Below are 9,712 nucleotides of genomic sequence, written 5' to 3'. Positions count from 1 at the left end.
GCTATGTATGGATGCTACACTGCCTATATGCTCATGAGGTCTTATTGATGCTTGATCTTGGATCTTATGGCACTAGTGCTATCATATGCCCTTATTGAGCTTCTTTGCTTGATATTTACGGCTTCATCCAAAGACTCTAGGATGCACATATAAGGGAAATTTTCTAGACCATGGTAAAGTGTAGGACAAGAATGATGATTACAACATTGTACCAAGTAAGTCTAGTGTCAAGATTAAGGAGATTAATATGGTGCAGCCTTATATATCTAATGATCTTATCTTGGTAGCTTCTTCTTTGGATGCTTTACAGCTAATTGATGCTTTGTCAATATACACTCAGTGTTAGTTGATAGATTTAGGGGCTTCCTTTCATGTGACCCCTCATAGAGAGTGGTTTCATTCCTATTGCAATATGATTGGATCTATCAGTTTGGATAATGACCTAGCATTGGAGAAAGTTGGTATTGGTGATGTCTAGCTACATTTTGGTTCAGACAACATATTTATTCTTCATGATGTGCATCATGTACCAGCTCTCACGAATATTCTTATCTCTACTGCTAGTACCTTGGATGATGCAAGTTATGTTGTCTCATGTGGTGATACTCATGGAAGATTACCCATGGGAATCTTTTTATTGCACATGATGCTAAGTCTATTACCCTCTATCATTTGCTTATATATGGGTCAATTGACCATGTTTTGGTTGTGATTGCATTTCCACATGTATCTCTTTGCCATAGTCTCCTTGGATACATGTCTTTAAAAGGAATGAAAATGCTTACCAGTTTGCATTATCTTTTACTCCTAGACTATAAGTGTTTTGAGTCTTGTAATACTTGTTTATATGGTAGGTAGACACATAGTACGCATAAGAAGTCAGTGCAAGGGTCAGTCTTTGACTCGTGTTCATTTATATGTATGTGGTCCTATGCCCTATCAATCTCGCTAGGTGATGCAAAGTACTTTGTCACATTCATTGATGATTACTCACATAAGGTCTGGGCTTTCCCTATCAAGTAGAAATGGGATGTCTTGTCTACCTTTTAGTATTGGCTTGCTCTTGTTGAGAACCAATCTAGGTATAGGCTAAAATGCCTAAGGTCAGATAATGGGGCTGAGTGTATCTCAAAAGCTTTTAAGCAGTTTTGTGATGAGTAAGGTATTAAGCATTAGTTGACTACCCCCTATATCCCACCCTAGAATGGTATTTCTGAATGCATGAACAAGACAATTCAGGAGAGAGTCTGCACTATGCTTAGCTAAGTAGACTTACCACAACACTTTTGGGATGAGGCAGTTACTATTTTTGTACACTTAATTAAGCAGTCCCCTTGCATTGTTATTGATTGCCAGGTTATAGAGGAGGTTTAGAATGGAAAACCTCTGCACGTCTTTGGTTGTGAGGCATTCTACCATGTTCCCAAAGACAACCGCAATAAGCTAGATCATAAGTTTGTGAAATACATCTTTCTTAGTTATGGGGATGCAAGTGAGATGGACTATCACTTATGGGATCCATAGGCTCACAAAGTTATTTGTAGCCATGATTTCATTTTCCATGAGGAAAAGATACATAAGCAAGCTGAGTAGGTGGTTGAGGTATGCAAGGTGATCTTTCAGGAGGAACCTCCTGCTCCCATACATCCAGCTAGATAGTCTATAGCAGTTGATGCTCTAGTAGATCAGGCCCCACTTGTTGTGTAGGATCAACCTGATTTGAGATGCTTTACTAGAGCTAGATGCCAACTTGAGTGCTTTATGCCCTCCATGGATTATGCTATGGTGATAGATGCAAATGAACCTCTCTCTTATGATGAGGCCATGCACAAAGATGATAGTCACTCATGGGATAAAGGTATGCAGTCAAAATTTGACTCCTTACAAACTAACCATATGTAGGATTTGGTTCCTTTGCTTAGTGGTAAGAAGGCATTACTATGGAAGTGGGTATACAAGCTAAAAAGTATCCATGGTTGGTAGAGAAGGGTTTCAACCAGTAATATGGTATTGATTTCGATGAAGTGTTTTCTTCTATGGTGGTACTAGCATTGATTGCTCAGCTAGATCTAGACCTTTATCAAATGGATGTAAAGACTGCTCTTTTATATGGGAACTTACATGATGAGATCTATATGCATCATCCTAAGAGCTTTGAAGAAAAATGTAAGGAACACCTACTGTGCAAGTTGAGAAAGAGACTCGATGGCCTTAAATAAGCACCTAGAGAATGGTACCATAAGTTTTATGCTTTTATGCATTCATAGGAATATAGCCATAGTGCTATGGATCTATATTTATACATGAAGAAGCCTTGTGACAGTAGCCTTACGATTTTGGTAATCTATGTGGATGACATGCTTATTGCTGGGAGAGCTCATGATGAGCTATATACCTCGAAAACTCAACTCAAGAAGAGCTTTGAGATGAAGGACATGGGACCATGCCTCACATATTCTTGGAATGCACATCATGCCTAATCACTCTAAGGGGCTCCTTTATCTATCACACAAAAGAATTATATTCGAAAATTCCTTGAGCAGTTTCATATGCAAAATGGTAAGCCTATTGGTTATCCTTCACCTTATCATGTGAAGGTTAGTTAGATCTATTGTCCACAGTTTGATGAGCAAAAGGGTGATAAGATCCCTTATGCATCTGTTCATGGGTAGTTTGATGTATGTCATGATAGCCACTCGTCCTAACATAGCATTTGTAGTGGAAGTTGTGGCACGCTATGGCTACACCAAGCAAATAGCATTGAGATACCATCAAGGGTATCATGAGGTACATGAAGGGCACAACAGCTATGTGCATATGTTATGGTAGCTAGAATACATGAGTCATAGGGTAGAGTGACTCTGATTATGTAGGATATGCAAACACTAGGAAGTCCACCTCTGACTACATATTCACCTTTGCTAGAGTGCTATTTCTTGGATGTTTAGGGTGTAATAATGCATGGCCCTCTCTACTACCAAGGCCGAGTATGTTCTAGTCACTGAGGCTTGCATGGACGCTCTCTAGTAAGGCTCCAAAGACAAAACATATTGAGCTGTGTTACCATTTTATTAGAGAGGTCGTTGAGGACATGTCTATTGACCTTGTTAAGATCTCAGCTATCCAAAATCCTACAAATCTACTCACAAAAAGTCTCTCAATAGAGTGCTTTTCTTTCCTTAGGAAGTTGATGGGTATTGGAGTAAGGTGCCTATGCCTAGCTGCCCATGTATTACCACATTAATAGTACCCACACACATGTACATAGTAGGTGGCAGGTGCCCATCATTGTCACTTCATTCTTTATTCTTTCAATGGCATTTGAATAAAGGGAAGGCCAGTCACACATTGTGACTATTAGAGTCCCCACATCTTCTCTCTCTCTCTCTCTCTCTCTAGCTCTTTTTGCCATAACTCTTGCTTCCACTCGTGTACTTCCACTCAGGGCTCGCTCCCTTCACCTAGACATTGTTCTAGATGTATTTCTATTGAGTAATCCTAGATATTATTCCAGAGGTTTTCTTATCTAGGGAGTGAGTACCACTTAGTCTATATTTTGTATCTTTTCTATCCAATATATTTTATGAGCCCGCTTTCGAGGAGGCATCAATGTGTACATGAAATGTGATTGTTCAGTTCAGGGGTCATAAAATGGGTTCCATCATGAGAGCTTTCTTTAATGCTTCATAGGTAGCTTGGCATTCCTTGATCGATACCCAAGTGACTAGTAGCTTATAAAGTGGCCAAGCGATTGTGGAATAATTGAGTACAAAATGACAATACTAGTCAATATGGCCAAGAAAATATTGGACCCTCTTTGGATTGGTAGGCAAATAGAGGTTCATAGTAACTTTAATTTTAGCTATATTACTAAAATGGATTTCACAACCCTAAAACCAATCCTACATCACCATCCGATGTTGAAGGCGACATTAAAAATCAAATTTTACTTGATTGAAGTGACTAGATAATCAAGTACAAGACACAATCCATCTTATGTGCATATATGAAGAGAGGAAGAGACTGAAGGACACTATGCAAACATGTCTACATGTTGTGTAGTGCCAAGAGTGCAATAGGGGAAAAAGTAGGCATGTTTCTCAGTTAGAGGGAGCAAACAAAAGAAGAACCAAAGAAGAGGAGCAGCATAGGAAAAGCAACGCAACCATTGGAATTTGCACCAAAATTGCAGTGTGCTCTCTACCTCTACCTTAGATAGGGCTTAAGCAGCATGCTTTTTGTGCTGAATGTTGAAGGATTTTGGGGCTTAATTTGAGCATGGATATTGCACTAAACATTGAATGCTTTAAGATTGATATTTATGGCTGAAAACATGGTATTCTAGAATTGATTTATAGAAGCCCACTATTATTACAAATTGCACTACTGCACTAAGGATGCTTTGCTACCTTAAAATAGAGAGAGAGTGGATTTTTTTGCATGTATATTGGTTCATTGCCATCATGGATTGAAAGTTTGATGTATTGGATCAAAAGAGAGGTCTATTTTTTATCCAATGTAAGAACTTTCTATTCATGGGATGATTTAGTGCAAGAGTGTTCATATCTATGAACATAGATGTTCTAGCTACATAGAAACATTGTTTCCTATGTAGAATTATGCATGGTAAATTATATACATATATGGTTGCTCATGGCTGATTCGTGCTAAATAAAAGTCTTATATATATATATATGATGTACATGGTTTGGAAGTAAAATCTTATAGAATATATAAAAGTTACAATTGGGATTTAAGAATATTTGGTTCCCTATTTCCTAAAATTTGATATCATCTCTTTTTCTTCTCATCTTCCTTCCCTAAAATCTCTCTCTCTCTCTCTCTCTCTCTCTCTCTCTCTCTCTCTCTCTCTCTCTCTCTCTCTCTCTCTCTCTCTCTCTCTCTCTCTCTCTCTCTCTCTCTCTCTCTCTCTCCACACACACACATACATGCACATGCATGCACGCGCACGTGCATGCACGCACACATGCACACGCACGCACGCACATGCGCACGCACACGCACACACGCACGCACACACACACACACACACACACACACACACACACACACACACACACACACACACACACACCAAGCTCTTCTTATCTAAGATCCGAAGTCTTTTGGCCATACCACCAAGTCTCTCAACATCTTTGGTGAACTCGATGTGAAAGGCCAAAGTAAGAGTTTTACAATATGAGCGATTCTTGAGATATAAGATTTGTATGACAAGCTAATTTGCAATAGATTATCAGAATATATGGGATATATAAGCATGAAGAAGGTGTAAGAAATGCCCTTGAGTTGGTTATGGATGAACTAAAGTAGTTTGAAGAATGGGATGCATTAAGTACTCAAGGTTCTATGTAGAGAAGTTGGACTTTGTTGGGGTTCCTACAAACTAAATGAGTCAATACTTTGTACATGTTATAGTCCCAAAACTTAGATCATCTACTATAAGAAATATTTGTACATATCATGACTTGATTTGGGATGATTTTTGTAAAGTACTCAAAGATGAGTATTTCATGGAAGGTTCAAAGAGGGTGACTATAAGAACTTTCTTGGAGTGGGTTGCTAAGCCCAACAAAGGATTGCAATAATAGATTTGCTTTGAGAATTTGAGTGTAGATATATATTGTTAGATAGAACATGTTGACTCTAGAGATGGAGAAGATAGAATTGTTTCTTCAAGCTATAGACTCTTCATTGCAATCGAGTCTTAAAAATCTTTTAAAGAATGACAATATGGAATAAGGTCTTAAAACATATTGGCAAGATGTACAAGATGCGATTTCAAAGCTTGTAAAGAGACAAAGGCATAGAGACAAAGTGGTGTTATTACAAGATTTGCTCTACTTTCATAAAAGACATAGCAACTAAGTAAACATCAAATTGTAATCAAAATTCTAACTTTAAACAAATATAATATGATGGAGGAATTGGTGAAAGGGATGAGGCATTTTGTAGTTGAATTTTGCTAAGTTAGAGGAGAAAGGCCATTCTTCAAGACTGTTTGGATCTAAAACTCTAGCCCGTGAAGGGTTTGTGTATAGATGTACTTAATATGATAGTACAACGCATGCATGGAATGACTATGATACCTATAAGGATGCTTTAAGCAAATATCTTATTTTCTTCAAAGATGGTAAGATTCACTTGTGTGAAAGAGGATTGCCACTTGGTACCACCTTTGGAAAAAGACAATATGAGAAAGCTCATGGAAGATATTTATGTCAAGCTTGGTTGTGCTACAATTGAAATTTGTAAGTTAAAGATGTCATAAAAAGAGAGACTAAAAGAGAAGCCATATGGTAAAAAGAATGAACTGTGGTCTTATACTTTACAGATAACTAGAAAATGAAAGATTTCGAGCTATGAATTGAATCAAGTTGAAATTTGCATTTGTAAGATGACTAGTTGGATTATTCCTATAGATTCATTTTCCTTGTACATATTGCTAAAAGCCAAAATATTGAGGTTGTCATGGAAGAAAAATGAAAATGGGATGATGGTAATGAAAGGATATAAAAAAGGACAACTAAATGAACTATAAAGCTTGATTTTGAACAACGTATGCATCATGCAAGTTCTTTACTTGATGTATCCATGGAAAATGTATCAAAAGGAAAGAAGCAAGACCAAAGTAAAGCTAAAGCCAAGCATGCAGCTTATAAACAACAGTTTGACATTGAGACAACTACAGATCTAAAGAAATTCTTGGAGGAAAGGATTCTAAATAGCAAACAGAATTTCCTCTGGGTAAAATTGCTAGGATTTCAAAGAGAGGATTCCATGATGAAATCATAGATATTATCAAGAGGAAGCACAAAATTGCGGGTGAATCAATTAGTGCCACTTTGCAAGGATACATAGTATACAAAATTCTAAGTATCTGGGATGCAAAAGAAAGATGAAGAAGATGTTAAAAATGAACTAATTTATAGCAAACTTTATGAGGAGTAAAACCAGTTTGCTTTGTAGAAGATGTGCCAAGGGTTATCACAAAAAGCCATTATATAAGGAATCAATGGGCTAGATCTACTATTGTGACCCTTGTTTAAAGTGGAAGATCTTAAGGAGCCATGTATTGCATTGATTGATCATCGGTCTGAGATAAATGTTATGATAACAAGTCCTTATCACAATGGGAGATGGTTAGTTAATATGGATTATGTTTGGAAGATGTGGGTTGCAAGTAATGCACTAGGGGATTTGTATATTGCATGTCCAAATGTCAAAATCACTATTGGAGATGTACATGATGTGAGTAACATTTCTTTGTCTAGGATGTATCTACGTACCTTGTGATTCTTGGGTAGCCATATATCACTATAATTTGTATGGAAACTAAGGTGTTGGATTATGGTTCTACTTATGGTAGGGTTAGAAGTCATGATGGTAAACATGCTGCTAAGTTTCTCACAATATGTGTTAAACATGAAAAAAATCATGATAGTCTTCATTGAGTACCCCTTGCTCCCAAATTTTAAAGAATTCAAAGAGTCTCAAGAGAAGATGGGTTTTCAATATGTTTAATTATAAAGCACGACTACGATGGTACTAAAAGAAAAAGACTCTTGGTTGTTTTAGTAGGTACATATACTTTTTTTATAGGGTTTACACAACATTTTGAGAAGGTGGTTCGATTTGTTTCCAAAAGGTTGAAAATATACATAAAACTACAAGTCAATATGTTTGCACGACTCAAATAGGTTTGAAAAAGTATGGTTGCTTGAATTTTACGAATACATCACAAGGGGTTTTGGTGAAATATCTTATGTTGATAGTATGAGTGAGCTTGCACCTATGAGGCACTTTAGAGTGCACACAACAAATGGAAATGTCAAATATGCTTTGTTGATGTGTATAGAGTGATAGAAGATTTTGAAAGGCATGCACACATATGTCCAAATGAAAGGTCAAAGGAATGGCTTGAGACAAAACATAAAAGTTGTGGCTAAGAAGGTTAAGCATGTTGCTTTTACATTGCATTTTGATAGTAAGGAAGAGATAGAGTTAGCTTCTTGTCATCTAAATCTTAGAGATCTTAAGATTGGGCATAAGTTTACTGCAAAGTCTCTAAAAGAATTGAACATTGGTTGTTGTGAGGATTTTCTCACTTGTATAAAGAAACATTACTTCATGGATGTGTTGGGAAAACATGGTAAAGCATTTGCATTTCAAATAGATGAAATTGGATATGTTGATCTTAGTGTTGTTGCTCTAATGGTCATCTTTAGTGCCTCATGTGCCTTGGAATTTATGGCCTATTCTAGTGCCAAAAGCTTACTTACCAAAGTTGATTGAGTTACTAAATGAGAACCTAAGAATGGATCTATTGGAGCCATCTTTTGCTGCATAGCCAAACATGTGGTCCACTATGCCAACGAAGAATGGGACTTAAAGGCTCATAAAGGATATGCAACCGATGAATAAAGTGACTATAAAAAATGTTTGGGTTGGTCCAATTGTGGATGAGTTTGCATAAGTCTTTACAGGAAGAGTGATTTACTCCTTGGGTGATCTTTACTCTCGATATGATCAATTTCAATTGGCTATTGAAAGAAGGGATTTAACAACAATGAAAACACCTTTGGGATTGGTAAGGATGTTTATCTTGCCATAGGTAGCAACAAATTTAGTTTACATATGAATGCCATTAATGAAGTTTCACAAGACTATATATCGCAAATCACTATGCCTTTTATTAATGATGTATCAATAAAAGGGTGTATTGAAGAGGCTAAAGATGAATCAATGAATGAAAAGAGATATGCCTACTATATTGATGTATGGTTAAAAACCTATGATGCCCATAGAGGATGTTGCTAATATTTGGAATGTGCTACCTTGGGAGGAAGATATGAGCAAGGAAGACATTCTTGCTCTAAGTATTAACAATTATTAAGAAGACCTAAACATTTAGCTTGCAATAATGTAATTGAGAGAAGGCATGTTGAAGAACAAAGATAGATTTGATAAGAAGCACATGCTTCATTCTAAACTAGTGGGTGGAAAAAGGAGATTGGTTGCAGAAGGTTTCAAAGAGGTGGTTTGATCCATAATAGAAGAGTACACTTTTGAATAAATTGATTCCCTTCACAATGTGTGCATGCTTCACAATGTATGGATCTATTAGTACATCACAATAAATTGATTCTCTTCTATATGTGTTCCTATTGTGCTAAGAAGAGAATCAATTTATTCAAAAGTATTCTCTCTCTCTCTCTCTCTCTCTCTCTCTCTCTCTCTCTCTCTCTCTCTCTCTCTCTCTCTCTCTCTCTCTCTCTCTCTCTCTCTCTCTCTCTCTACCCCTCGATGCAAATGGTGCTATGGAAAAATGTGTTCTACATGTGAGTGGAGGAGCCGATCGATACAGATATTATGGCAAATATGCATTAATGCCCCCTCCATCTCCTCATCCTTTAGACAAAGTAGCTACCAACTAACTATGTTGCTCCTCCCTTCTTCAACCACTTATGATAGAGGCTATTGCAGTAGGTCCTAGGGTTCTTCCTTTGCATGCTTGTTTACTAGTGCCACTTGCATTGCCAACACCAATTTGCTAATCACCACTCTAGCCTTCCATTGCCTTGTCTAGTTGGTCCAACATGTCAAAGGAATAAATGGCCATGGGCATCGATAGTCTCACCCTATTGTCATGCAATAGGCCCTCAGCTATCCTCACTTTGTTATGGTGGGCATT

The sequence above is a fragment of the Lygodium microphyllum genome, chromosome 2 (assembly GCF_053477565.2).
Source record: "Lygodium microphyllum isolate KBCC chromosome 2, Lygodium_microphyllum_v1.1.10, whole genome shotgun sequence".
NCBI lineage: Eukaryota > Viridiplantae > Streptophyta > Polypodiopsida > Schizaeales > Lygodiaceae > Lygodium > Lygodium microphyllum.
Note: the sequence above shows the minus strand (reverse complement) of the source record.